Source organism: Schistocerca serialis, chromosome 6 (assembly GCF_023864345.2).
Source record: "Schistocerca serialis cubense isolate TAMUIC-IGC-003099 chromosome 6, iqSchSeri2.2, whole genome shotgun sequence".
In the NCBI taxonomy this organism is placed as follows: domain Eukaryota; kingdom Metazoa; phylum Arthropoda; class Insecta; order Orthoptera; family Acrididae; genus Schistocerca; species Schistocerca serialis.
Window position 1 is genome coordinate 574,672,546 of NC_064643.1, and position 27,563 is coordinate 574,700,108.

At 42.2% G+C, this 27,563-nt stretch overlaps 1 protein-coding gene across 1 annotated transcript in view; it reads left to right on the top strand.

Moving 5' to 3' along the window:
* LOC126484111 (alpha-catulin) overlaps positions 1-27,563 on the top strand; it is a 395,942-nt gene that overhangs the window by 171,946 nt on the left and 196,433 nt on the right. The gene's annotated exons all lie outside the window — the stretch shown is intronic.

Below are 27,563 nucleotides of genomic sequence, written 5' to 3' on the forward strand. Positions count from 1 at the left end.
TTAAGTAGTTCTAAGTCTAGGGGACTGAAGACCTCAGATGTTAAGTCCCATAGTGCTTAGAGCCATTTGAACCATTTTTGAGACTATACGTCGTTCAATGAGAATTGCCTCAGAATTCATCTGCATATAAACAGAATTACGATGTCTTAAACGATGCATTAAATACCTGAGGTGAACGGCTTAGCTGAATCACCCTGTGCTATCGCCCGGAGTTGTCATTTGGTGCATCTTTGTAGTGACAAACCCCAGTAAGGCGTTACACTGTTCTAACAGTCTTGTGCCAATGGAATCCAAGCACAACGAAGCTTGTTCAGCTACTGTCACCAGTTGTGGAACCTTTTAAATCTTGCATTCTGCTGGAAGAAAAGCTGTAATGGATGTATTAAAACAGACTATCCTTACACAATATTACTAGAGTGCCAAAAACACAGCTGTGGTACAATGATGAAATCATTTAAATCATTTTAGTAATAATGTACCTAATTATGAAAAGAGTGCAGGTGTTTGTGATTCAATACTGATTTTTCGGATTGTGTTTACTGAAGAGTAACTATGTACTGCTCACTCCGAGTTTAGACAGCTGTAATATTGATTGAAATGATTTCTTGTCAAACCTTTTGGAAAGTATTTGTATTAAAACATTTAATCCAAACGAATGAAAGCAAAAAAAAAGGCTTTTAAAGAATTGTATAGTTTGTATGGCATATGACATCTTCCAAATTAGGGCAACTATTCAGTTATTTTATGTCGATAGTGATCTTAAGATTGCAGAACTTATTCTTCAGAAAGTGATGTATTTGTAATAGGTTTATCAGTTGAAATGGCAAGAATAATGTGTCATATCTCTATAAGAACCGAATGCTGTTGACATGAGTCATTAGCTGCATGTTTTCTAGATTTAGGTTATTATGACAGGTCACATTTTACTTTAGAGTCTGAAAAATTCGAACGGAACAGCCCACTTGGTTATCTCTGTGTAGTCTTATATGGTGGAGCAAGTGTTAAGCATGAGGGATGACGTTTATGTCATGATAAACAGCTATATTACAAATAAAATACTGATGCTTTAAAAAACCTCAGATTGTCTGACTGGAGCCTGTGCTGGGATTGCCACCACTATTCGGTCAAGCCCCGTGAAGATCCTCAGGTGTTAGAGGAAAGACTGAAGCTAGGTATCAGTTGACCTGCTGTTTTCACCGCATCCGGCAGCGCAACGGATTCGTCCAGGTCTAAATCGTGTTGCGCGAAAATCCTCTTGGAGTTGTACGCCTTCCGTAGGCGGAAGTGCAAGGCAGCGCCGTGTGGCGGGCAGCCGCACCACCAGGTAACACAGTTCGGTTTGTTTACTCATCTGTTACAGAAGGTGATGCTGTAACTAGATGCGCTCGGGTGGTCGTCTTAACACTGCTGAATACATGAAGGAAAACATTACCACTTCATAGCAAAGCTTTGATGATGGTGATTATGATGATGATAATAATTTATAATAATAATAATAATACATTATAATAAAAATTTATTATTATTATTAGTAGTAGTAGTAGTATTTTCCTTTTATTTTGCCCTACTAGAGACCAACTGACAATTTCAATTCCTTCTCATTTCTCTTTTCTTTCCCTCCAGTAGTCTTCTATCTTCTCACCATTTCTCCTTTTTTCTTCCTTCAGATGATTTTACACCTATTCTGTTACTCTTGTACACGAAATACGTTAACACTACGTGATATATGAGTTGCTAATGATACAAATGCAAGAAAAGCTTATGAACGGATTGTGCATAAGTCTCTGCAGACTTTTCTGCACTGGTACAGGGAAAATTGGTTCCTAGTCACACTGTACGGCATTTGTAAGGGTCTTCCGAGAAGGGCGATTTCCTCCATCATGAGCGTTGCTCACTTTCCATTTACTGGCGGAGTGTATCTCCCAAGTGTAGTTATTTTCAGTTTATTGAGTACTTGTTTGCAGTTTTTAAGTGCATTTTTATTTTTATTTTATTTTATTTTATTTTTTTTAATTTTTTTTTTAAGTACGTTCCTGTAAACAGTGGCTGTGAAGAACGTACTTTGTAAGCGTGATATCGTCAGCGACCTATGTGATGGTGGTGGGAAAGGAATTTGATTGGCAAATATGGCATCTTGCCGCTGACTGTAATTGAAAACATACTGTAAAGCTGTTTAACCATGTTGTAGTCACTTGGTGGTGAATTAATGAATGGCCAGAAGGTCGAATACATACTGACAGCACGGTAAACTTGGGACAGTCTCTTTAGTGTGAGATCCAGATAACATCTCCAGCTGTTACGCTTTTTCACGTAACAGCTCATTTAACAACTGCAATTAAATACGCACGTAATAAACTGAAAATAACTCCACTATAGAACCAAGAGCTCAGTGAACTTAATTTGGCTTCTCACATGAGAGAAGGGGACAGAAAATTATGGGGAAATATAGTACTTCGGTAAACTAAGGAGGAGCAGCATTCGTGGTGGATGAAATTCCCTTTCCCGGAAGAACGCTGCAGATTCTGCACAGGATGACTATGTATCAATTTCCCTCTTGCATTGTAGAACTGTGAGCAGAGATTTACATAGATTCTATCCATATGCATTTGTTAGTATTATTATTAATTAGTATCTGTACTCCATGTAGTGTTAACGCACTGTGTGGAAAATAAACACTCCCGTGCCTGTCTGCACTCTGCATCGCCAAAGATTCATGATGCGAACTTCGAAATGGTCGGTATAACATTGTGAAACACCCTGTACTTTCTTTTTGTGACATAGTGCAGTAGAGAGAGTGGGAACCCACCTCCTCGCTCTTATGTTTGCAGAACTATGAAGGAGGGAAGTGCATGACAACAATGCGGCGACCTATTTCCCTCACGCTTCTTACCTCCACTTCTGGCTTTCCACTTCGTTTTACGCTCAGAACACAGTTTATCCCTTAATATGATTCTACTGCACTTGGATGTGGTAGAAACCATTAATATTTGTCTTAACCCACGTTATTTAACAATATACATCAATTTTATACCATTAAATCACTAATTTTAAAATCTGCGATATTTTTATCCCCAGCAATGCAGAAACTATTACTCCTAGATATAAACTGAATACTATCTTTTTTGTATGAAATTTAATGTAGTTTAAATTTACACTGGGACACAATTTCGCTAGAAGCCTCGGTTATCGAAATAGTATCATAAGAAAAACGACCTTTAAGCGTTCTCCCTCCTCCCCCCCTCCACCCCCCTCCAGCGCGCAAAGCTCACATGCCACCGGTCAGGCTTTTTAGTATGCTACTCATGATCCTCACCCCCCCCCCCCCTTCTCCCCCTACTAGTGTTAAAAATTTTGAGACTACACAATTTTTTTGCGCAAATGTTCCTTCGTTGACTGGCTAAGGGAAGGAGCGCCAACTTAATGGACAATGAGAACGCGTTCTTAGCAAAGAAAATGTGCTGAAGTTATTCAGCAAACTCGGATGAGGAAGGTGGCGAGTAGTAGTCATTGGCAGATTATTAAAAATAGTAATTACCCAAAACTAATCGATAACCATGCTTCATTATTCAGAGCTATATTTTAACACTATCTGTAATAGGTGAATGGTGAACCACGTATCGCACTTCATCCGGCATTGTGTAGTATCATGGTTACAGGAAATACGACGTCTCATATTGCGGGGGACTAGTATCGACACATGCCTCTCTTCAGCGTCATATGCATCACATAATACAAAATAGCTTTACAGTATGTTTATTATTTTGCTTTCCTTATACAGCGTATTTCAAAAATACTTTTACAATCTTTGAGGACAGGTGCCTTATGCAAAAAAAAGACGTCTGGTAAACAGGGCTCCAAAATGCATAAGGCATACGTCAAGAGCTGTGTGTAATGGAACAGATGAACGAGTGCTCATATCTGCTAAGGCATGAATTTTGGAGCCCATATTGACCAAACATTGCTTTCTTGTTTTGGCGTAATGCGTCTGCCCAACGTTTGTGTTTTCCCTTGACACACTTTTCAGAGTTTCGCCTCTACCGGCCCTGTAATACAAGTTTAATATATTTTGACATAAAAGTATTCACTTTGTGTGTGCTACAGTTTTTTTCCGAAATTACAAAAATTGCTCCAGAGAAGTAAGCTTTTTCCAAATCGTAAAAACTGCTCAAATTTACAATATGTTCATATACCTAGGAACAAATATTGTGTTAAGTTTTAAAACCTGCAGCAATCGAGAAAATATTGTCAGTACTGTGTAGTGTATTTAATAGTCTGTGTGTTCCTTTATTACTCTACTACACCCTAGTAACAATCAGTAAGAGAAATCGATTATTATCAAAAGTCAGTTAAAAGACAAAAACATTTTTAAATAGAAGCTTTGGAAACTAACATATTCCCATTTTCGACACAAGCGAAGTTGTTAATACAGTAAAGAAACTCAATCCGTTTCCAAATATCGAGTGTCTCATGGTAGAAAAGACCGTCCGTTTAAGGTACAAGTAGTGCATATGTCTTAAGCGTACACATGTTACGTAACTAGTTTTGAAAAATCCATAATTTTACTGACCGAAAACCTCTGTAACTGAAGAATTAACAATGTCCGCCAAATAGCGTTTATATGTTATACAGCACTTAAATATGTAGAACTCATATTTACAAACACTGCGCAAAACACAACTTCAGTGTCTCACAATACCAAAAACTGTAGAAAATGGTGGAAACTGCTCTGGCAGTCCTTAGTGCTCATTGCTTCATATGGTGCTAAAATCAGTCAGTAGATTCAAACATCGACCAAGCAACATCATGTGTAGCTGGGTACATCATCGTCCATGTAAAACACTCACCACTGTTGTTCCTTATAACACCCCAAAGGTACTTCTTGATAACATCCGTATAATTATCCCATCATATGACTATGGTAATAAGCGTATAAATTTTAATGTCCTTCTATTGGCAAGGATGATGTTTAGATCATCAATGAGTTTTGTTGATACTATTGATTACCTACTTTCATTTCTAACTTGATTTATGTCGGTGAAGTAGTATATAAAAGAAAAGAATGTAAGTTATCAATAACAATTTACGCGAATATTCGTGAAAGATTCAGTGCAATAGGTGTGAGAAAATATACATTGGGCAGATAAGAAAATATTCTAAAGACTAGATTCAGAGAACATTTGAACTTACTGCCACGGACCTGTCTTCATCTAGTTCACACCTAAAAGAACAAAAACACCTAGGCAATGGCGTTTACAATGACAGTCAATCCTACCGCTGAAAAGAGCAGTCTGTTTAATATTTTAGTCTGCCAGCTGATACGGGCATTGCAAGACTCATAATGAAAGAAGTCGACTGCGATCATAAGATCCAGTTGCTGCTGCAGGAGGAGACATACGAAAAATTGTCCCTGGACCCAATATCCAGTACAATGAGAAAAATGTCAAAGCTTTGAAGGCCATCATCACTGGAAAAAAGTGTCATTAAGAATAGACTAGATACGTTTTATAGCATGCCAAAAGTTCATAAAAAGGTAAGACCTCTACGGCCCAACATTAGCAACAATGGATTGCCGATTTACAGTCTCACGAAACACATGGCCAACCTTCTTACTCCACATTTTGGTCACTGTGTGCACCATATCAAAAATCAGCCGAATTAAATATTTGCACCTTGGAGAAGGAGATATGATGATTAGATTTGATAATCTCATTATTTACGCGTGTTCCTATCAAAGACTAATCTCCCAGTTCTTTGACGATAGCGTTGTGGATTTGTTTAAGCGCACTGCGCCGCCATGGTACTTTCTGTTCATTGGCGAATGGACGTTCTTCGTAATGTTAAATACGATCTAGGTCTCCGAAAGCCTGGTATGTTTCGCATACCATGCGAATATGGCATGTTGTACGTGGGGCAGACTATCAGAACAGCCGAGAAGAGATGCAAGGCACGTCAGGGACACACACTCGACTGAAACAACAGAGCAAATCAGCTGTCGCCGAGCACTGCCTCGAATATACTCATGACATGAAATACGACGAGACCAGTATCGCGGTGCAGATACTAAGTTCCTGGGAAAGCATAATTAAGGAGTCTATCGATATAAATCCGTCAGAAGACCTTAAAAAAAAAGGGACAGAGATTTCCATTTAAACAAGGCCTCGGGTCCGGCATTAAATGTTTTAAAATCTCGTCGGCCATAACATCCAACAGAGTTGGATTTCAAGAAGGGCCGTAGGACATATGCACACTATTACAGACCTGTACTGTTGACGTCAATCTGTCGTTGCATTATCGGGGTTTGTACGCCCCGGGACAACGGGGAAATCCGAGAAAAAACTTGGAAATTTTTTCATCCGGAAGAAAACCGGGAAAAACGCACAAATTTTTTGGGATTCTGGGAATTTTTCATTGTTTTAGTTTTCAGCTAAATTTTTGTAATTTTGACTGGTAAGAAATGAAACTAACAAAGAATTTTGCTGTGTCTCGCAAGTGCAGAATAATACTGCAGCAATAAAACATAAACGAGATAAAAAAAAAAATTTGAGTTGCAAAGGAAATGCGCCATTTACAACAACAGAAAACGTAATGCACACACAAGCGTCTGCCGAAAGCAAAATGTGTCAAAGGCTTTAGGATGAAGACAATGCAATACTTCGTAATAAACTGCTTCCGATGAGCGTGCAGTCACTACTGCTTACATTAGGCTTGTTTGGGCGGTTGCCAGGGGGGCAGTTGAGTCGCGTATGTTCCTACGAAGTGAATTAAATTACATTCACGTAATTACGGATGGCTGGAATACGTTATTGGTTTCACTTTTTCTGGTTTCCACGTTTCCGGCAATTAAGCATTAATCGCCTTGCAGAAGAATGAAGTTACTTGTATTTTTTTATTTATTTTTGTCAGTTTGCTAAAAAAATTTTCTTTTATTAATCTTTTCCGCATAAGCAGTCAATTTATTTGAAACGAACTGTTTCATTCCACATTTCTTGCTACTTTCAACTGTTCGCAGGATTTCAGGTGCACGTTTTCGTCTTCTGGCTTGTATGGCATTTTGCCATAATAAAGAACCGAACATAATATAATACATTATTGGTACACCAAGAAACTTTGCATCCCGAAAACCACACTGAAAAACTTAATATCAAGTTGGGGCCTACGTCGTTGTGAATCTGGACATATGAATGTGCACTTCAAGTCGAATTATGCATTTCGGTATCGTTTACGAAAGTCCGATGCTCTTGGAGAATCCCCTGATGTCCTGTTTCTTTTATGGTGTAATGTAAGACCAATTAATGCTGTATACGTACGAAAGTATAGGCTTGCAGTGTCATCGTAACTGCGCACGTGCAGAAAGCCAATTTTCTGGCTCTCTGGCAACTGCTGTAACAAACCTGTTTCTAACAGAGCGCGAGAAAATACTGAGAATGGTGGTTCGAAGAGCGTTAATTTCTAAGTAAATGTTCTTTTACGCAAGGTGATGATACGTCTGAGATGGGCGATGAATTTCCTAAATCACAGAGCGTTCGACTCTAATTTAAAACTTAGGACTTTCAGGACCAGCCACTTTAGAAGATTTTCGTGCCCAGAATACCAGACATTTATTTAATTTTTTAAAATTTTGCTGGCTTTTGTATGATGTATCTTAAAGTGTAAAACACCCAAAACAAGATCAATATTATATGTGAAAGCTTAGCTGTTCATCTGGCTACACTATGTATATTAATTTGAACGTTAGATTTTTCCATTTGTGTGTGCAAACTATTAACAGTGGTGTTACTATGGTTCGCTACATCTCATGTCTTATGCTCTGAATATCTGTTGTCATCGGCTTTCAAGGTCACGTGAAATTGACTGTGAATGGCTCCAAAAAGCGCATCACAATGTCCAATTCAATGCTTCGGAAAGTAACGTGCTGTGTTTGGTAGAATTCGAATTTATACTTTCGTAATATGAAAATTTGCAGCATTACATGTTGCTGCACATTAAAGATCTTTCCAAAACTCTTTTTTTTGTGGGGGGGGGGGGGGGGTCGTTTTCTAAACTGCCGGGAAGAATTGACAAGTTTCACAGTTCTGGGGGAAAGTATACTGTCACTTAACACGGAGAAAGTGTATGTTCACCCGGGGAAAAGTGTATTTTTAACCACTAAATCCGTGAAAAATCCGGGAATTTTTTTCCCTTGTCCATGTATACACCCTGATTATGGAATATGCGTTATGCTCAAGAATTATGACTTTTTTGCAAAACGAAAATCTCTTCTATAAAAATTAACACGGAATCCGCAAACAGGGATCTTCCGAAACTCAGTTGGTTCTCTCACTACTTGAGATGCATAGCGTTGCAAGCAAGAGCGCTCAGGTTGATACCACGTTCCTTGACTTCAGGAATACATTTGACACCATCTCGCACTGCCGTGTGGTGAGAAAAGATTAGAGTTTACGGAATATCGGATCACATTTGTGACAATATAAAAGACTTCACAACGGATAGAACTCAACATGTCGCTCTTGTTGTTGTTGTGGTGTTCAGTCCTGAGACTGGTTTGATGCAGCTCTCCATGCTACCTTATCCTGTGCAAGTTTCTTCATCTCCCAGTACCTACTGCAACCTACATCCTTCTGAATCTGCTTAGTGTATTCATCTCTTGGTCTCCCTCTACGATTTTTACCCTCCACGCTGCCCTCCAATGCTAAATTTGTGATCCCTTGATGCCTCAGAACATGTCCTACCAACCGGTCTCTTCTTCTCGTCAAGTTGTGCCACAGACTCCTCTTCTCTCCAATTCTATTCAATACCTCCTCATTAGTTATGTGATCTACCCATCTAATCTTCAGCATTCTTCTGTAGCACCACATTTCGAAATCTTCTATTCTCTTCCTGTCCAAACTATTTATCGTCCATGTTTCACTTCCATACATGGCTACACTCCACACAAATACTTTCAGAAACGACTTCCTGACACTTAAATTTACACTCGATGTTAACAAATTTCTCTTCTTCAGAAACGCTTTCCTTGCCATTGCCAGTCTACATTTTATATCTTCTCTACTTCGACCATGATCAGTTATTTTGCTCCCCAAATAGCAAAACTCCTTTACTACTTTAAGTGTCTCATTTCCTAATCTAATACCCTCAGCATCACCTGACTTAATTCGACTACATTCCATTATCTTCGTTTTGCTATTATTTATGTTCATCTTATGTCCTCCTTTCAAGACACTGTCCATTCCGTTCAACTGCTCTTCCAAGTCCTTTGCTGTCTCTGACAGTATTACAATGTCATCGGCGAACCTCAAAGTTTTTATTTCTTCTCCATGGATTTTAATACCTACTCCGAATTTTTCTTTTGTTTCCTTTACTGCTTGCTCAAAATACAGATTGAATAACATTGGGGAGAGGCTACAACCCTGTCTCATTCCCTTCCCAACCACTGCTTCCCTTTCATGCCCCTCGACTCTTATAACTGCCATCTGGTTTCTGTACAAATTGTAAATTAACGGAACAAAATCGACAGATGTAAAGGTAATTTCCGGAGTACCCCAAAGAAGTGTGATAGGATGGCTACTGCTTGCCATGTATGTAAACGATCTTCTACAAAGCTTTAGATGCTCATTAAAACTATTCACAGATGATGCGGTTGTTTATAAGAAAGTAGCAACGTCCAAAGGCGGTATCGATTTTCAGAACGACCAGAGGATTGATGGATGATGGATACTCTGGCAGTTGACCCTGAACGTAAATAAATGCACTATATTGAGCACATATAGAAAAAGAAACCCTCCACTGAACAACTACGCTACTTACGAGAAACTCCAGGAAACAGTGGAGTGCCCCATGCGTCTAGCTCCAACTACCATTCCGCATTCAGCGTCTGTTAGTTCCCGTCGTGCTACCATATTCACATTGGAAACATTTTCACGTGAATCACATGAGTACAAATGACTCCCCTGCCAATGCACTGCCTTTTTGTACCTAGTGTACGCGATACTACAGCCATCAGTATGCGTGCATATCGCTATCCCGTGACTTTTGTTAACTCAGTGTAGTATTAGTATGTAAACGGTGAAACTAAGTGATGTAACGTAGTATTGAAATAAGATTGTAGCAGGGCTATGTTATTTGGAATAGTAGAGTAGCCGGCCGGAGTGGCCGTGCGGTTCTAGGCGCTACAGTCTGGAGCCGAGCGACCGCTACGGTCGCAGGTTCGAATCCTGCCTCGGGCATGGATGTGTGTGATGTCCTTAGGTTAGTTAGGTTTAATTAGCTCTAAGTTCTAGGCGACTGATTACCTCAGAAGTTAAGTCGCATAGTGCTCAGAGCCATTTGGACCATTTTTAGTAGAGTAACGCCCATTCCTTCCAAGTTGAACTGTTGAATTTTTCTTTAGCGTTTCAGCATTTCCGGCATCGGTAGTGCCACGGAGGAAGTAGCAGCCCGCCATAGAACTATAGGTAGATGACTGCTACAGGTAGTTTTGCATTCCCGTCGCCTGCCTGTGCGGTGCAGAGTGAGGACATTATTAATCTTGCATTGATAACACCGTTTATACTGGTGCGGATTGCTTACAACAGTACTGGGGTTATCTCTCAGATTTTGTCGGTGCGATTGATCGGTAGTGTGTTTCCGAGCATTCCTCAGAGCTGTTACTTCCAATTTATCCACAATATTTCGGTGACCGTCCCAGCCATCTTCTTCAGGTGCTGCGAGTTCTGCTCTTATGTGTACTCGCTGCCTGCACCCACACTTTGAACCACCTATTGTTTCTCTCTCACCGCTGTTTATGCCGGAGTTCGACAAACGGGGTCCACTTTTCTTTTGTAGTACTCGCATTGATATTCCGTGAAATGCAGATTCTCTCAGCGTTTTGCAGCCCAGGAGGTAGTGATAGTTAGGGAGATATTAATCGCCTATCACAAATTACATATACAGGAAGATCCGTAGACTCCTGCGGAAATATGGCATACAGTGTATTTCGCTCCCTTAAACATACAGGTATTTGGGAAAAAAAATCAGCTGTGGCCCAGCAGCCTATTGAATAAACCAAGGTTCTTTTTGAACAAGTGGGAATAGTTGCTCAAGGTTAAAGCTTTTGGGACTCTGTGATAAGGGAAGCAGTAACAATAAAATTATGTGAAAACAGCTTCACCAGACACACCTGTTATGCACTTAGCAATGTATGGAAGCTTGCACTTGATGAAGAGAGTGCCCAGAGGACGACTTCTCGCATTTTACCGCCTGGTGCGCGAGGGATGGCACTGCAAGTGACGCTGGATAGAGCGCGCAAACAAAATCTAGCCGGTCGAAGTGGCCGAGCGGTTCTAGACGCTTCAGTCTGGAACCGCGGACCGCTACGGTTGCAGGTTCGAATCCTACCTCGGGCATGGATGCGTGTTAAGTCCTTTGGTTAGTTAGGTTTAAGTAGTTCTAAGTTCTAGGGGACTGATGACATCAGATGTTAAGTCTCATAGTACTCAGAGCCAAACAAAATCTATGGTCGTAGACGGCGCCATCTCAGTAGACGCCGTTACCGTGATGTTATCGTGACCTAATACGGCCAAGCAGATGCTGCCCTCTGGGTATAAAAGAGGGAACCTCAAGACGGACTTAGCCCCAGACGACGATGATGGAAGCAATCACAGAAACCTTAGTATGTTATGAGAATCTGACGCGGCAAGTAAACCGAGAATTTTTCATGCTGGAGTAAAAGAAGTTGGCTTAGTGAGACTTGGTGATTCCAAGACTACACTCTACGCACTCAGCCATCGGTCACTCTGTCAAAATGTTCGGAGTTTGTTGAACTTAGTAGAGCTCCTGTCCGCCTCCGTAGCTGAGTGGTCAGTTAGGCTCACTGCCATACGGAGGACCCGGGATTGGTTCCCGGTACAGTAAGGGATTTTTCCTTATTGCAAGGGCTAGAACCGGATGCACTCAGTCTTGTGATGCCAATTAAGGAGCTACTGACCGAGTAGAAGCAGTTGCAAGTCCGGAAAATTAACAGCGTCCGGTGAACGGTGTGCTGACCCCATGCCCCTCCATACCGCATCCATTGACGTCATTGGCGGTGGATGACACGGAAGCTGGTCAGTATCGATGACCCCCCCCCCAGGGCCGGTGGACGGAGTTTACCTTTACGCAACTGCGGTGGTACATTTTGAAAGTCAATTTTTTGGCGGTTTTCTTTGTATCATTCTGCTTTAGGAAACTGATGTCCAGGCACTGATCTTCAGGGCAGATTCTATGTACAACGGAGTACCCGAAAGAAAAGTGACTTTTTGTGAAGTTATTTATTCACATTTTACGCACAAAACCTCAATCCCCTTCAAAGTACTGTCCACTTGCACCAATAAACATGTCTAATCTTTTATACCATTTTTCGAAACATTGTTTAAATCCATCTTTTCTGATGGTTGACAGAGCCTCCGTCGTTTTCTTTTTTCCCTTCACCCCAGAAACAACGCTTTCACCCTAGGAGACAAAAAAGAAGTCGAAGAGGCACAGTCTGGTGAGTATGGGGGGGGGGGGAGGGTGAGGAGGAGAGGTCATGCCATTTTTGGTCAAGAATTTCGTACAGGTAGGGCTGTGTGTGCAGCGCATTGCTATGATGGAAAAACCAACCGCCCGACTGCCACCAACCAGGCCGCTTCCGCCGCAGACTGTTGCGCAATCTTTTCAAAGCTTCCAATTAGAAAGCTTGGTTAACTGTGTGACCGTAGTGATCACACTGTGAATGGACGGCTCCTCTCACATCGATACAACAAATCAGCATTGTGTTAATGTTTGATTTCATCTGACGAGCGATTCGAACTTTAAGTCTTCCGCTGGCTTGATTGCTTTCCTGATTCTGGATCGCAATCATAGCCCCATGTTTCGTCATCTGCGATAATTTTTGAACAAAGTTTGGATAATTTCGGGTCTCTTGCTCCAAAGATCACAATGGTTCCAAGCGACCTCCATTTTGCTCAGCAGTCAGCAGTCCTGGTTGGAATTTGGCAGCCGCCCATTTTACTCACAGATCTGTCAAAATTCGCTGCAGTGAACTATAAGTTACTCCCGACAGCTCCAAAATTTCTTCGACGGTCCGCTGTCTATCTTCGTTGAGGATTGCACGAGCGAGTTCAACATTTTCATGTGTTTGGGCCTTGGAAAAACGAGCAGAACGATGTTTGTTGCCAACTGACGTTTGACCATTCTTGAAGGGGGAAAACCACTCAAGCATTCGAGTATTCCTCGCATGCCGTTTTTAACATTTTTAAGAGTTCCTGTTCCATTTTTTCCGAGCAAACATCAGAATTTAACCACCCCACGCTGTTCACGAAAATCAGCCATTGCAAAACCGACGATCACACAAAAAGTTGACACTATAAACTCTGCCGAAACTACTACTGACCTCCTTCAGGACGTCCGCAGCTCGTGGTCTCGCGGTCGCGTTCTCTCTTCCCAAGCACGGGGTCCCGGGTTCGATTCCCGGCGAGGTCAGGGATTTTCACCTGCCTCGAGTGACTTAGTGTTTGTGTTGTCCTCATCATTTCATCATCATTCATGAAAGTGACAAGATTGGACTGAGCAAAGGTTGGGAATTTGTACGGGCGCTGATAACCGCGCAGTGGAGCGCGCCACAAACCAATTATCATCATCTTTCAGGACGACACTCGGCTGACTGACTCTTGGAATGTTCGCTCTATGCGCTCCTAGCGGCAAAACGCGGTACTACAAAAGCTCCGCCAATCGAAAAATTAGTTCGGTTTCTTTTGGGTACCCCCTAGTACCGAGAAAACCGAAGAGGGACTGCTCGTAAGGCCAGTTGTGTGGCTAAATTCTATTTAAAAATACTACTAAAGAGTAGGTCACCCATCACCTCCAGTTCTCCTTCTCGTGCCAGACGGTGACGAGTGGAAGTCAAAGCGGCAGGAGACGCAGCGGCTGCATCCCGTTGCGCAGCTGCGCACCGCCCGCAGCGGCGCTGCACGGCACTCTGCTAATGACTAGTCAAGCATTACGCGCGCGACAAAGGCGTGCGTGCCATTGAGGTGTCGGCCTGATCAGCGGCTGAATGCGCGGCGCTGCGCTGGCCGCGCCCGGCGCGCGATAAGCTGGCCCGCCGCTCCGGCCGGCCCCCGGGCTGCTCGCAGCAACAGCCAGCCAGCCGGCCGGCCGCTCCGGCCCGGTCCCCTGGCGGCGGAAGGCGCCGCTGAATGGCAGCGTAATTACCTTCCACCAGCTTGTTTCATATTTTCTGTCCCCCCCGCGTCTTGATTAGCTGTGTGGAAGTGGCTGCTTTTAGAAAAGTCATTTGTCTTTCCACTCGGTTGATTGCGGCCCCTGCGTCTTCCTAATTTGTGCTAATGTTCGTATCTACCTGTTAAACCCAACAACGTGACAGCTGCCACTACGCGTGTTCTGCGGAGTAGTTGTTTCCATTTTATGAACAATATTTCGACGACCGACCCAGTATTCTTCTTCAGTTCTGCGAGTTTGCTGTTACGCGTACTCGCTGTATGGACTCCAGCCAGAGTGTGAACTGTTGTTTTTCTCCGTCGCTATTACAGCCGAGTTCGACTCTCAACGTTCACTGCTCTCTTTAATGCCACTTTGTCGTTCAGAGTTCGTGCTCATATTCCGTGAAACGCTAATTCTGTACATCTACATCATACATCACAAGCCACCTACGCTGAGGTGAAAAAGTCAAGGTATACTTCCTACTATCGAGTCGGACCTGCTTTTGCCCCTCGTAGTGCAGCAACTCGACGTGGCGAGGACTTAACACATCGTTCGAAGTCTCCTGCAGAAAATTTGAGCTATGCTGCCTGTGTAGCCGTCCATAATTGCGAAAGTGTTGCCGGTGCGGGACTTCTCGACTGTATGACCTCTCGATTGTGTCCAATTAATGTTCGATGTGTTTCATATCAGGAGATCTGGTTGGCCAAACCATTGGCTCGAATTGTCCAGAATGTTCTTCTAACCAATCGTGAACAATTGTGACCCGATGACATGGCGCACTGTCATCCATAAAAACTCCGTCGTTGTTTGGGAACATAAAGTCTATGAATGGCTACAAATGCTCTCTAAGTAGCCGAACATTTCCAGTCAAATATGGGTTCCGCTGAGCCAGAGAACGCAGTCCATTTCATGTAGACACATCGCACACCACTGTGGACCCACCACCAAATTCCACAGTGCCCTGTTGATAACTTAAGTCCATAGCTTCGTAGGATCTGCCTCACTCTCTAACCCTATCATCAGGTCTTGTCAACTGAAATCGTGGCCTCGGTTTTGGACCCGTGTAGGATCCAACCGGTATGGTCATGAGCCAAGGAGAGCCGCTGCAGGCCATGTCGTGCTGTTAGCAAAGGCACTGGCGTCAGTAATCTGTTGCCATAGCTCAAGGATGTCATATTTCGCCGTACTATGCTAACGAATGCGTTCGTCGTACGTTCCACAATAATTTCCGCGGCCATTCCACGCAGTGTTGCTTGTCTGTTAGCACTGACGCAAAAGCAAACGCCGCTGATCTTGGTCATTAAGTGCAGGCCGTCGACCATTACGTTGTCCGTCGTGAGATGGATTGCCTGAAATTTGATATTCTCGGCACTCTCTTGCCAGTATGGATCTCGAAATACTGGATTTTCTGACGATTTCCGAAATGGAATGTCCCATGTGTCTAACTCCAACTACCACTCCGCATTCAGCGTCTGTTAATTCCCCTCGTGCGGCCATAATCACATTGGAAACCTTTTCACATGAATCACATGACAGCCGTACCAACGCACTGCCCTTTTGTATATTGTGTACGCGATGGTACAGCCATCTTCTTCGGTAGCGCTGCAGGCCTTGGTGAGCCTTGGCTTCTTCCACAATTCTCGGTTGTGTTCGTTTCCAGACTCTCATACTGGTGAGATCCACTATTACGTCGTCAATCCACCTTCTTGTAGGTCTTCCCTTTCGCATAGTCAATGGATCAGACCTTTTATGATTTTCTTTGGAATTTTATCGTCTGCCATTCTCTCCGCGTGTCCGAACCATCGTATTCGCCGTGATTCCACAAATTTTACTATGTCCCTACCTTGTATCAACACTTGTAATTCGGCGTTGCACCCTTCTTCCTCCCTTATTTGATCATAGATTTCGCGTAGTATTTTCTGCTCAATGGTTCTTAATGCATTTTTGTCACGTTCTGTCAACGTCCATACATCTGACCAGTTTGTGATAACGGGGGTTTTAGGGAGTTACATACAAGCAGTTTTGTTTTTCTTGTAACAAGGCTATTTCTGAAAAGTTGCATATTTGTAAAGTAAGGTCTGTTTCCTGCTTGTATTCTTTCCTTTACAGCCTTTCCAGTACTCTTATCATTCGTTATTATGGTTCCCAAGCAGTTAAAGGACGACACTCCTTGAAGGGTTTCCCATTAATGTTTAGGTCTTTACGGTTTCTTCTGGCCTCAGATGGTGACATTACCATACATTTTGTTTTCTTTTCATTTACTATGAGGCCAATACTGAATTTCCAACGTCTGAGGTCATCAGTCCCCTAGAACTTAGAACTACTTAAACCTAACTAACCTAAGAACATCACACACATCCATACCCGAGGCAGGATTCGAACCTGCGACCGTAGCAGTCGCGCGGTTCCGGACTGAAGCGCCTAGAACCGCTCGGCCACCACGGCCGGCGATCGGAGTTCCAGTTTAAGTCGAGGGCTGTCTAACGGCATTCCTGGTACTTGCAAAGAGTTTCGAAACTCTGTAGGAAAGTTCACACTTTCTTGAACGTTTACTAGCCTGTCGATCGATTTGTATATTCTTCCTTCGCCGGTAATTTTCTTTTCAATATTAAAGCTGATATCGTCGACAATATCATATTTAGTTGCCAAAATTGCCCTTTCAGATAGCCAATCCGGAATGATATAGTTGTGAACAATGTGTGGATGAATTTGGTCGATGGGTTCGGTATCAGCAGTGGTTATGCTGGAGAATCACCGTTGATTTTAATGAGGCCAATCGTCTAATCAGTAGTTGTTGAGCAAAATGTGCTGTTGTTTTATCTTTCGATAATTCAGTTCACATATTTTTTGTTAGTCGCAGTATTTTTATGTGCGGCCAGAGATGTGATTTTTTTTTTTAAAGCATGAACTGATCTCGTCTGCTAGTGTTGACTTGGGGATAACTAGAAGTGCGTGTCGAAAATCTCCTGAGAGTATGAGCAGAGCTATTTCCATAGCGCGTGCTATCACCAGTCTACTTTAATTGCTGAGAATAACAAGCCAAGTTTTTAAATTTCACAATCAATTCTTCTGGTCCGAAACCAGATGCTGAAAGGTGTTGGGAAATTTTCTTTGCCCCATTCGTACGTCTATGTGTTATGTTCCATGCTTGCGTCATGCAACACTGGTTCACCTCCACATAATTCTAGAAACCGCAGTTTCAGTCACTTGTAGTTATGCCACCAGACCCGTTGTTAGCATGACGAATGCAAAATCATGACAGAAAAAGCAAATAGATTTGCTTATGGCGTCAAAGGATTCGTCATGACGCGTCTTTCCCCCGCCCCCCCCCCCCCCTCCCACCACCACCACACGAACGCGTTTCTAATCGTTGCATCAAATCGCTCGGTCCTTATTGTTGGGATTCGGAGCTGGCCAAGCTTCAAAACCAAAAGGTTTTAATATTAAAATACGTTTTACAGTAACATATAACAAAACGCAGTTGATTCTCTTTTTTTTTAACTGGTTGGTTATTTGTTGTAGACATCTGTTTGTGGAAGTTTTTAACAAGCGTTTAGAAGCGACGTATTGCGCTGCGCTTTGTAGCCTTCGTACTGACAGGAGAAGCGGTAGTGATAGTCAATCCGTCTTGACAGAGGATTTGAATGAGGAAGCTAAACTGTTTGAAAATGAACGCTGTGTTCTTCCTTCGGGTCGTCATAAGCCGGGGCCTTGCGCTGGCGGCCGCCTTATAGTTTCGCTGCTGACGACACCTAAACAGAAGCTGGCGTAAGCCGTGGCGTGTTTGCACGAGATCATACACACCGCCGGAGGAGGGCGCCGAGCGGAGAGGTAGAGCTGTAGTGAGAGCAAGACAGAGCTTTCGGATTGGCGTAGTGGAGGAGACGCTGTGTTCGTTGCAATCACTACCGTAACACAGACGTTTAACATCTGCTACAATCCGTGTTACGGCCCATTTTAACTTGTCGGCACTGAACCGTACAAAGCCACGTGAACTCAGAGCTGTTGAGCCGCAACATAGCTGATTTGTCCCCCACAGAGCACGTGCTGATACGCAGCATTGTACAAGGACTAGATGAAAATTTGCCCAACGTGTTGCGGAGTTGTGAACATTATTGTGCAAGAACTTTGATTATTTGGGTTTTAAAAGTGGTGGCGTGTTTCTTTCAAATCAGTTTACCGAAATTCTTTGTTTTTTACATATTATCACCGGCGGAAGTTCATCCAAAACTTGCGAAAATTTATAAAGTGTACCCACTTTCATGCGGAGTGGTAAGGCCGGCATTACACTATCATATTTGTTTGGCAAAGATTTGATCAAAGATATGATCAAATATTCGTCAAATTTGTTTGACAAAGATATTTGATGTCTCGTGTTTGTCAAAGATATTTGACGTCTCACTGTGTGTGTATTTGGATGAAACATACTTGGATGAAGCCATAGGCATTACGTCGAGATAGTAAAAGCATTCAGCAAAATGTGTTACGAAAGCTGCTAATGGAGGACGTAAATTACTTACGAATGGGTGAGAGTGTATTTCAGTGTTTGCTCATTCAAGTGGCTTCTCTTATTACAATAGGGAATACTCTTTTGAGAAATACTTTACGTGCAGAAGGCGGGCAAATTGTGACACTAGGATTTCTTGACACAGAAGAGAGCTACTCTAGTTTATAACACAGCACTCGAATATCACATTGCACATTAACCAAAATAATTCCAGAGATGCGTGAAGCGATTTACAAAGCACTGAATGGGCCATATGTGGATGTAAATAAATTTTTAGTACACTACATAGGCAATAAGAACTATTTTTATTTTTGAATAATGGAATTAGTGTTCCACAACTACAAAATTAATAAGTACGAAACAGAAGAAGCGCTTTTTAACTTGTAGCATCTAGAGTTCGAGGATAAACAAAGTAAAATGGAAAGCTAAGAAAGACTTTTTTATTTTCTGTTCTTTATTCCGGCTTACTGAAAAGCTGCCTGGATGTTTCCAGATGTAGAGGTGGATGCCTGTAGGTGTGATTGTGGACATCAAGTCGCCTGCAGCATATTCCACTTGCCCATCAACACACAATTAATAGCATGCACTGTGCCCCATGCTCCCCCCCCCCCCCCCCAACCTTGAGGAGGCAAGTTTTTTAAAAATATAAAAAAAGAGTCGAAGGAACACCCCAACTTTTAAGCCATATTTACAAACACACTACAGAGACGTCAAATAGCTGTAGCGACAACAGCGCTCCAAGCGGCTACATTTCACATTGCAGTGAAAAGAAGACAAACGACTTTTATGATCAAATCTACGGCGAGGCCCTAAATTTGATCATATATATTTGATAAAGTTCCCTATTACACCATCAAATGTCTTTGACATATCAACTTTGACAAAGAAATTTGATAGTGTGATACCGGCCTAGGAGCTTTTGGGTCTACCAGATTCAAATTCCTGTGCTAGCATTATGATGTAGTACATGAAATGTATTAACAGTTTCAAATGTGGCAACCGTCATCTTTCTAACGGAATGACGACAATGAAAATTTGTGCCAGACCGGGTCTCGAATCCGGATTTCCCGCTTATAGCAAGCGCTTGCCTTACTATTTGGATATCCGAGCACGCTTCATGGCCAGACCCAAACTTTCATGTGTAGTCAGCCATGTGTGTACAACCTGCATTCGTATATCCGTTATGTATATTCCCGCATAGAAGAGACATTTTAATTGAAAGTCGCTTGTCCGATGTCGGCGAATAAATACAATGATGCAGTGCCTGTGTTGTTCAGAAGTACGATGTAATGTTCCATCGGACATGCATGCATACTCCCGATAAGCGGGAAATCCACGTTGCAGTACCGGTCAGGCCCAAGTTTTCATTGTCGTGCCCCATTATGCAGCTGATGTAATTTTTGAGAACATTTCTAGTGGAGAACTGCGGTCTGGCAAAAAGTACTTAAAAGTGGACACAAACAGCCTCGTCCGCAAAAATATTTATTTTGATGGTAATCGGTTTCGCCAGTTTTTGACTGTCGTCAGACCCTCATGCTCGCGTTTCGTGGAGTCAAAACACACGCTCCATTCACCGCCACGGCCTGCAGCCGTTCCTTCAAGGAACTTTACGTCGTACTTCTGAACAACATAGGTACTGCAATATCGGATTATGATTTAGGTTGATCATTGTTTCCCTAAGACTCCTGTGACAAATACCGACATTGTTGTCTTTAAATGGTCACAATAGATCTTATTCCGTTCACCGTCCCGTCGCCAGTTTCCAGTTTAACGATCATCCAGATTTCTTTTTAAATTGCGTCTTACTACCTTAGGAAATTGATGTCAGCGCATTGAACCGCGGCTCCTACTACTGTCAAGAAACTCGAGGAGGCCCAATATTAAGGTCCCTTTTTAGTCACTTACTGTGCCGCGAGTATTCATTCGGGCAGCTGGTGTTTGCGAGAGATCCAATTTTGACAAACGTCAGTGCGCACCAGTGAAGACTGTGAATGTCTCGGCGGCCGAAGTCGACGACTCGTGCCGGCAGAGCGGCGAACACCTGGCGGCCAGACGTCACCCCTGGCGGTTCGCGGGCGCGGGATGCCGTATCAGCATCGTTCGTGACTTGGCAACAATGCCGGAACGACGACCCGCTTATAGAGGGAAGGCTATTTTAGACCTACTTTAATTTTATAATCGAGTGACGTAGGCGAGTGGCCGTGGGCAACCAAGTGGGATGTGGAAGGCGGGGGTCGTCGCGGGCTGTGTCTGCAGCTACGGCGCGCCGTCGCCGAAAGCCTTTTCCCGCAGGTCAGGTTTAATTAAATTCCAGAGGGCCTCGCGGGTGTAGAGAGCCCTCGTGGGACGCCGTGCCGGGTGCGATACCCCTCGTCTGCCCACCGGAAAATTGCTCGCAGTCACGCTCCTTGTGCGCCGCCTGCCACCTGGCCGGGTCGGCCGGTTGTCAGAGCAAACAGGCGGGCAGCGAATAGCGAGCAGCCGTGGCAGTCGCTACCCTGCCGTCTTCCCTAGGCTCTCTCTGTAACCGCCACCTCATAGGCGTCCCGTCACGTGTTTGTTTATAAGCACACCCAGAGGAGACATCATGTCAATACCTATACTCAGTTTATCATAAGAATAAACATGATGTAAACAAACAAAAACGCAATGATTGACCAGAAGCCGTAGCACACGTATGCTGGGGTTGTTACGCTCTTGGAAGTAGGTCTTACTTATGTATTAGATATCTTATTAATTGTTGCTGTATCCGGATCCCGCTCCAGCTACTGCCGAGTCTGGGTGCTGACGAGTCCTCTCCATTTGGCTCGATCCTCCCACCACTTTTCTTCCTCCACTTGCTGCCAGGTCACACTTCTCCTTTGCACAGATATACTCACTCCCGTTTTCCACCGTGTTCTTGGGCGCCGTCTAGGTCTTTTTCCATCCATTTTTAGTTCTTCCATAATTTTGGGAAGTCTCTGGACACGCATTCTCTTAATATGCCCTTACCATCTTAGTCTCTTTTTTTTCGATTTCTTCTCTCATACTTTCTTGTTTAAAGTCATTTCTAATATCTACATTCCTTACTCTGTTCATTCTTGTTTTTCCCTTGATTGCTCTGAGAAATTTCATTTCCCCTGCTTGCAGTCTGCTCCAGTCCCTTTCTGTCATTGTCTATGTTTCTCCTCCATAGGTGACAATAGGGAAACATTTTTGGAAATTTGTGGTAAGGACTATGGGACCAAACTGCTGAGGTCATTGGTCCCTAGGATTACACACTACTTAATCTAATTTAAACTAACTTACACTAAGGACAACACACACACACCCATGCCCGAGGGAGGACTCGAACCTCCGACGCGGGGAGCCACGCGAACGGTGACAAGACGCCCTAGACCGCACGGCTACACCGCGCGGCTGACAATAGGAAAGTAATAACTCTTATACATAAGGAATTTTGCTTTTTCTGAAACTTCTTTATTCCAAATCAGGTGTTTTAATGTTTGGTAGAAATTGCCTCCCTCCTGTAACCTATTAATTTCGTTGGTTATTCTTCTATCAATAGATGTTTCACTCCCTAAATAAGTGAAACTGTCTGCCACTTTGAGGGGTTCTCCATTCAAAGTAATATTCCCGTTGATTCCTTTTTCTCTTCCAAATACCACTACTTCACTCTTATCTTTATTTTTAATCCATATCTTTTCATTGTTTCCTTCCACGCAAGTACATCTACCTCTTTATCTCCCCATATTACCATATAATCTGCAAAAATCATCTTTTTGTCTTTGTCAATTACTATATCTCTAACTGCCCTATTCATTCCCTCCATCACAACATTAAAAAGTGCAGGAGATAGAATACTTCCTTGTTTAAGCCCTTGTATTTCGAAGTATGCAGAGTTCCCCAGTCGTGTTCTAATTCTACAATTGTCCTCTGTACATTGTCTTTGTTACATTAATGTATCCATCTTCTATATCTATCTACTTCATTTCTTCCCAGAGTCTTTCCCTGTTAACTGAGTCATATGCCTTTTCTATGTCTATAAAAACCATTATCACCTTCATGCTATACTCCCAACTTTTTTTTAATCAGTTGACGGATAGAAAATATCAGGTCGATTGTGCTTCTTCCTTACCTAAACCCATGCTGTTCTCCACTCAACTCCTTTTCTATCTTTTCACTTATTCGATTTAGTAAAATTCTTTCAAAAATCTTGGCTGCATGACTCATAAGGGTTATCCCGCCCCCTCCCCCCCCATTATCTTCTTCACAGCTATTTCCATTTCTTCCCGTGTAATTTGTCCTAATTCTGCTTCCCAACTTCTCTCATTTTCTCCATTATTTGTTGTTTCTTCGTGTGCCTTCTCCTCGGCTTTTAACAGTTTCTTAAAATGTTCTCACCAGAGATCTTTCATATCCCCTGGATCTTCAATCACAGTACCATCCTCTGTTTCCATCTTTACTGGTTCTTCAGAAGCCTTCAAATGGTTCAAATGGCTCAGAGCACTATGGGACTCAAATTCTGAGGTCATGAGTCCCCTAGAACTTAGAACTACTTAAATGTAAGTAACCTAAGGACATCACACACATCCATGCCCGAGGCAGGATTCGAACCTGCGACCAAAGCAGTTGCGCGGTTCCAGGCTGTAGCGCCTAGAACCGCTCGGCCACCACGGCCGGCCAGAAGCCTTCCTTTTATTTTTCATCATTTTATAGATTGTTTTCTTATTGCTATTCAAATGTTCAAGTTTTTTTTTTTTTAACTCGTCCCATGCCTTTTTCTTTGCTGTTTCCACATTTCTTTGCACTTCTTCTTTTCCTTTACACATGTTTCCTACCACTTTCTCCACGCTCCATTTTTTCTTCAAACTGCTTGTATTGTGGTATCATCCCACCAACTTGTCTTATTTTTTCCTTTCCAGATGTTCTGCGACATGCTTTTTGTGCTGCTTCGACTAAAGTGTCTTTCAATAAACTCCATTCTTCTTTTACATCGCAGAAATTTTTGTGTGATTAATTCTCTATACTTCTCAGCACTATCACTCTCCTTCAGTTTCCAATCCCGTATCCTCATGACTTTCTTCTGTTTTCTATTTTTCACACACTGATTCATTTTTCATTGTCCCACCAGTAATCTATGGTCTCCATCTGCACTCACACTTGGAATTACCTTCACATTTGTTACTTACTCTCCCCGTTCCCTATCTACTAGAATATAATCAATTACACTCTTGGTTCTTCCATCCCAACTGTATCTGGTGATAACATGACCTTCTCCCTTCATAAACCAGCTGTTTGCTATTTTCATTCTATTCCTCTGGCACAAATCGAGGAGTCTTTCCCCATCTTCATTTCTGCCTCCATATCCAAAACATCCCAATACTTGCTCAAATCCCTTGCTGTCCTTACCTATCTGTGCATTAAAAACACCCATCACTATGTTAGCACTCTCTATATGGTTCTCTAACTCACTTTCAAAGTCCATCTTCTCTTCTTCGCTACATCCCACTTGAGGTGCATAAATCTGGATAATTTTTAGTTCAAATGGTTCAAATGGCTCTGAGCACCATGGGACTAAACATCTGTGGTCATCAGTCCCCTAGAACTTAGAACTACTTAAACCTAACTAACCTAAGGACATCACACACATCCATGCCCGAGGTAGGATTCGAACCTGCGACCGTAGCAGTCGCGCGGTTCTTGACTGAGCGCCTAGATCCCCAGACTCCGATTTCACAACATTTTTGCTAAAGCTAGAGGTGGTTCTTGGTTCACTTTATAGGAAATACAAAAATTTAGTTATATGTGGTGACTTCAATATAAATTGTATAAGTGATTGTGCAAGGAAAAGGATGCTGTAGACCTCCTTAATTCATATAATCTTATGCAAACCGTATTGTTTCCAACGAGAGTGCAAGGGAACAGTAGAACAACCATAGACAATATTTTTGTTCATTCGTCATTACTAGAAGGGCATTCTGTTAGCAAAATGGTGAATGGCCTTTCAGGTCATGATGCACAAATTTTAAGTCTAAAAGATTTTTGTGCTGCAACACATGTTAAATATAGTTACCAACTTTTTAGGAAAGCTGATCCAGTTGCTGTAGAGACTTTTGTAAACCTTATCAAGGAACAAGAGTGGCAAGATGTTTATAGTGCTGATACAGTAGACGATAAATATAATGCTTTCCTCAAGACTTTTCTCGTGTTCTTTGAAAGTTGCTTTCCGTTAGAACGTTCAAAGCAGGGTACTAGCACAAACAGGCAGCCTGGGTGGCTGACTAAAGGTATAAGAATATCTTGTAGAACAAAGTGGCAATTATATCAAAACGTTAGAAACAGTCACAATCTAAATGCAATAGCCCATTACAAACAGTATTGTAAGGTGCTTAAAAAAGTTATTAGGAAGGCAAAAAGTATGTGGTATGCAGATAGAATAGCTAAGTCTCAGGATAAAATTAAAACCATATGGTCAGTCGTAAAGGAAGTGGCTGGTCTGCAGAGACAGGTCGAGGATATAGAATCAGTGCGTAGTGGGAATGTCCGTGTTACTGATAAGTCGCATATATGTACAGTATTTAATAATCACTTTCTGAATATAGCAGGTGAACTAAATAGAAACCTAGTCCCAACAGGGAATCATATAGCGCTCGTAGAAAAAAGTGTTCCGAGACTGTTACCTGAAATGCTCCTCCATGATACTGACAAGAGGGAGATTGAGTTAATAATTAAATCACTAAAGACGAAGAACTCCCATGGATATGACGGGGTATCTATCAGAATACTGAAGTATTGTTCCATGTATGTTAGCCCAGTACTTAGCCATATCTGTAACTTTTCCTTTAGGAGTGGTCGGTTTCCTGACCGATTAAAGTACTCGGTAGTGAAGCCACTTTATAAAAAGGGAGACAGGGATAATGTTGATAATTATAGACCTATTTCCATGCCATCGGTGTTTGCTAAAGTTATCGAGAGGGTTGTATATACAAGGTTACTGCAGCATTTAAATTCACATAATTTGCTTCAAATGTACAGTTTGGTTTTAGAAATGGCTTAACAACTGAAAATGCTATAGTCTCTTTTCTCTGTGAGGTTTTGGACGGATTAAATAAAAGGTTGCGAACGTTAGGTGTTTTCTTTGACTTAACGAAGGCTTTTGACTGTGTTGACCACAAAATATTACTGCAGAAGTTGGAACATTATGGAGTAAGGGGAGTAGCTTACAATTGGTTTGCCTCTTACTTTAAGAACAGAAAGCAGAAGGTAATTCTCCGCAATATTGAGAGTGGTAATGATGTTCAGTCCCAATGGGGCACTGTTAAATGGAGCGTTCCCCAAGGATCGGTGCTGGGGCCACTGCTGTTTCTTATTTATATAAATGATATGACTTCTAGTATTACAGGTGATTCAAAAACATTTCTGTTTGCTGATGACACCAGCTTGGTAGTGAAGGATCTTGTGTGTAATATTGAAACATTATCAAATAATGTAGTTCATGAAATAAGTTCGTGGTTTGTGGAAAATAATTTGATGCTAAATCACAGTAAGACTCAGTTTTTACAGTTTCTAACTCACAATTCAACAAGAACTGATATTTTAATCAGACAGAATGGGCATGTTACAAGCGAGACGGAACAGTTCAAGTTCCTAGGCGTACGGATAGATAGTAAGCTGTTGTGGAAAGCCCATGTTCAGGATCTTGTTCAGAAACTAAATGCCGCTTTATTTACCATTAGAACAGTATCTGAAATAAGTGACATTTCAACACGAAAAGTAGTCTACTTCGCATATTTTCATACGCTTATGTCATATGGTATTATTTTTTGGGGTAATTCTTCTGATTCAAAAAGGGTATTTTTGGCTCAAAAACGGGCTGTTCGAGCTATGTGTGGTGTAAGTTCGAAAACCTCTTGTCGACCCCTATTCAATAGTCTGGGAATTTTGACATTGCCCTCACAGTATATATTTTCTTTAATGTCGTTTGTTGTTAGCAATATTAGTTTATTCCCAAGAGTTAGCAGCTTTCACTCAGTTAATACTAGGCAGAAATCAAATCTGCATGTGGAATGCACTTCCTTGACTCTTGTGCAGAAAGGAGTGCAGTATTCTGCTGCATCCATTTTCAATAAGCTACCACAAGAACTCAAAAATCTTAGCAGTAGGCCAAACGCTTTTAAGTCTAAACTGAAGAGTTTCCTCATGGCTCACTCCTTCTACTCTGTCGAGGAGCTCCTGGAAGAGCTAAAAAATTAAGCAAATTCCAGTGTTACATCCTTGATTTTCTTTATTTAAACTAACGACGTGTCGCCTGAATATGTTTCTTATATTTCATTTTATCTGTTTCTACAATCGTGTTGTAATTTCATGTATTGACTCGTTCCATGACCATGGAGACTTCTCCTTAATGTGGTCCCACGGAACAATAAATAAATAAAGAACCGCAAGACCACCGCGGCCGGCGATAATTTTTAGTGTTTCTTTTTGGAATCTCAGGTTCAAGGTTATGATTCTGTCTGATATATATCTGACACTTAATCTAACTTTCTCTCTGTTAGTACATCTGTCATTTCTTCCATTTTTCCATTGAGGGTTGATATATTAAGGGTGCCATTATTTAGGTTATTTTTTAGTCCATTTGGCCATTTTCTTGTACTGATGAATGTCATAGGTCTCCCATCATTCGCATCAGTACCTGAAGCAGTGAGGTGTCAGATCCTGAGTGGTTCGTTCCGAGGCTCGTCTGTGTTTTGAAAGCAATATATGAAGACTTTTCTACTGTCTTGCTAGGCCTAGCGCAAGGACGGGTTTTCTGCTGGGCTTGTCTCCCTTAGTCTTTCGTGTTTCTCCTCCACCACAA